Source organism: Chiloscyllium punctatum, chromosome 2 (assembly GCF_047496795.1).
Source record: "Chiloscyllium punctatum isolate Juve2018m chromosome 2, sChiPun1.3, whole genome shotgun sequence".
NCBI classification, from domain to species: Eukaryota; Metazoa; Chordata; class Chondrichthyes; order Orectolobiformes; family Hemiscylliidae; genus Chiloscyllium; species Chiloscyllium punctatum.
Window position 1 is genome coordinate 35,932,804 of NC_092740.1, and position 3,385 is coordinate 35,936,188.

Consider the following 3,385-nt stretch of genomic DNA (forward strand, 5'->3'; position numbering starts at 1 on the left):
CTACCAGTTACTGGCTGCCACTCAGAAGAAGAAGCATTTATTCTTAATCTTTGTTCTCTCTTTGCCAATCAGCTGTCTTTCCATGTCATTACCCCACTTTCATGTGCTTTACTTTAATACGCTAATCTCTTCTATTGGACCTTATCGTAAACTTTCTGAATGTCCAAGTAAGCCACGTACACTGGCTCCTGCTTATCAACTCTACTACTTACTCCTGTTTTCTAACCAATCCATCAGAGATACCAAAACACACCTCTAGAGCAAGTAGGACTTGAACTTTCAGTTCAGGGGTAGGGACATTACCACTGCGCCAGAAGAGGGCCATAAAATATGGAACGCTTCATGAATTTTCATGTCAAACAGGGGCCACGTTAATCTCTGTGTCATTCCAATTTTAGTATATGTGCTACTGAAGCGAACACTATTAATTACATCCTCAAGAAATTCCAGTAGATTTGTTAAGTACGATTTCCCTTTTATAAACCCATGCTGACTCTGCCCAGTCCTGCTGTTTTCCAGATGCTCTGCTTTTTTTCATCTCCCTACTGCTGATGTCAGGTGAACTGGTCTATAATTCCATTTCTTCTGTACATGTTTAAATAGTGGGGTCACATTAGCTACCCTCCAAACCAAAGGAACTGTTACAGAGACTACAGAATCCTGAAACATGAATCCAATATTTCTAGGTCCACCTCCTTAAATACTGTGGAATGCAGATTATTGGGCTCTGGGGATTAATTTAATAAATTTCCCCAACACTATTTCCCTACTAATATTGATTCCTTTCAGTTCCTCTCTCTTACTGAACCAAGTGTTCTCCAACATTTATGAGATGATATTTGTGTACTTTTTGTGAAGACAGAAGTAAAATATGTATTTAGTAAGTCTGCCATCTCTTTGTACCTTATTATAACTTCCTTTGTTTCTACATTAGTCTTCACTAATCTTTTGTCTCTTCACATACCTATAGAAGCTTTTACAGTCAGTATATATGTTTCCTGCAAGCTTCCATTTTCCTTCACTTAATCAATCCTTTTTGCTGAAATCTAAACTGCTCACAATTCTCAGGACTCTGGCTTTCTTTGGCCAATTTGTACACCTATTTCTGGATCTAATACTATCCCTAATTTGCCTTGTTAGCCATGGTCGGGCAACTTTTCTCATTTTAATTTTGTGCCAGAGTGGATAGTCCAATGACATAGCCACTATCCCATTGCCTCCCTCTTTCTAAGTTACTGACAGGCAATGGGGAGTCAGGAATTGATTTACTCACTGCAGAATTCCTAGCAGCAGACTTGCTATTGTAACTATAGTACTTAAAAACTGGACCAGCTCATTTTCTGGTCAATGGTAGTCTCCAGGATGTTGATAGTCAGGAATTTAATGATTGTAGTGCCTTTGCATTTCAAGTGTGGTTAAGTTCAATTCTCTCTTCTTGGAGGTGACCATTGCTTGCCACTCGTGTGGAGTGAAAGTTTATTGTCCAAGTCTCGTCATATTTGGATATATTATTTCAGTATCTGAGGAGTTGTGATTGGTGCTGAACATTGCACAATCATCTGTGAACATCCCCAGTTCTGACCTGAGGATGGAGGGAAGGTCATTAGTGAAGCAGCTGAAAATGGTTAGGCCTAGGACATTCACCTGAGGAACTCCTGCAGAGATGTCTTAGAGCTGAGGTGACAAACCTCCATTTACCATAACCATCTTCCTTTTTGTTCAGTATAACTCCAGCCAGGAAAGAATTTGCCTCTGATCCCCATTGACTCCAGTTTTGCTTGTTGCCGGATAGAATCAGATGGTGATGTCACTCTCACCTCACCTCTTGTTCAGGGATGTGCAGGTTAGGGGGGGATTAGCCATGGGAGATACAGGATTACAAGGATATGGTAGGGGAGTGTTTCTGGGTGGGATGTTCTTTGGAGGATCAGTGTGGGCTTGATGGGCCAAGTGGCCTACTTCTACACTGTAAGGATTCTCTAATTCTACATTTGGACTAAGGCTGTCATGAGGCCAGGAGCAGAGTGACCCTCACCAAACACAAACTGAGGATCAGTAAATGGTTATTCCATCATAAGTACTGCTTAATGGTATTTTTGAAAGATCCCTGCTATCACTTTACTGACAATTGAGTAAACTAATATGGCAATAATAGGTCAGTTTTTTTTGTCTGCAGAACACACTTGGGAAACTTTCCACATTGTCAGGAAGATGTCAGTGTTGTAGTCATGTTCTGGAGCACGTCTTCAATAGTATTGCGAGTGTAGCCTTTGTAGTATCTGGTGGCTCTGAGCTCTTCTTGATATCACATGGAGTGAAGACTGACACCTGTAATGCTGGGGAGCTCAGGAATAGGTTGAGGTGGATTATTCACTCCGCACTTCTGTCTGAAATGCATCAGTCTTGTTTTTAGCATGAATGTGCTTTGAGAATGGAGATATTTGTGAATCCTCCTCCAGTGAGTTGTTTGATTGTGCACCATCATTCATGACTGGATTACAGAAACAGAACTACAGAATATAGATCTGATGCATCAGTTGTGGGACCAGTTTGCCCTGTTGCATGCTGGTAGATTGATGGATGTACTGAGCTATGAGGTTACAGATTGTGGCTGAATACAATTCAGCTGATCCTGATCGTCTAGAGCAACTTACAGATTCACAGTCTTCAATAACAAAATCTGTTTGAAGTCTGACCTATTTAACACAGTGTTAAAGCCACACAACATGATTGGAGGTATATATTGGAGGTATATTGGTTTGCTCACCACTTGCCACAGTCCAGTATAGCAGCTGGGTCCTTCAGGACTAATCCAGCTCAGTCTGTAGTGTTTCTGCTAAGCCATTTTTGCTGCCAAGCCATTGTATCCAGACCTCATTCTGTGCCTTTGCCAACTTTCTTGCTTCTTCCAAATGATGGTCAACATGGAGGAATACTGATTCATCAGCCAAATTGTGCCAGTACATGATACTCAGCAGGAGGCTCCTTTGCCCATGTTTGAACTGAGATTTCATGGAATATAAAGTCAATGTTGGGGACTCCCAAGTCTCCTTCCCAAGTGTACATCATTGTGTCACAGTCTCTCTTGGTTATGTCCTTACCGGTGGGACGGGACATACCCAGGGATGGTGGTGATAGTGGTGGTGTCTGGGCCATTGTGAGGTTGGATCCCATGAGTATGACTATGCCAGGCCTTTGCTTGAATAGTCTGTGAGACTATTGAGATCTCTCCATATTGTCACAAAGCCCCAGATATTGTTAAGGGGGATATTGCAGAGTAAAAAAGGTTTCTGTTTTCCATTTTCATTTCTGGTGCCTCGGTCATTGCAAATGGTCTGTCTGGTTTTATTCCTTCTTTAGTCTTTGTAGCAGTTGATACAACTAG

General features: G+C 41.6%; 1 pseudogene; it reads right to left on the reverse strand.

Annotated features, from left to right (window-relative positions):
* Positions 1 to 324: 324 nt before the first annotated feature.
* On the reverse strand, positions 325 to 422 carry LOC140453547 (U6 spliceosomal RNA; annotated as a pseudogene).
* Between the last annotated feature and the right edge of the window lie 2,963 nt (positions 423 to 3,385).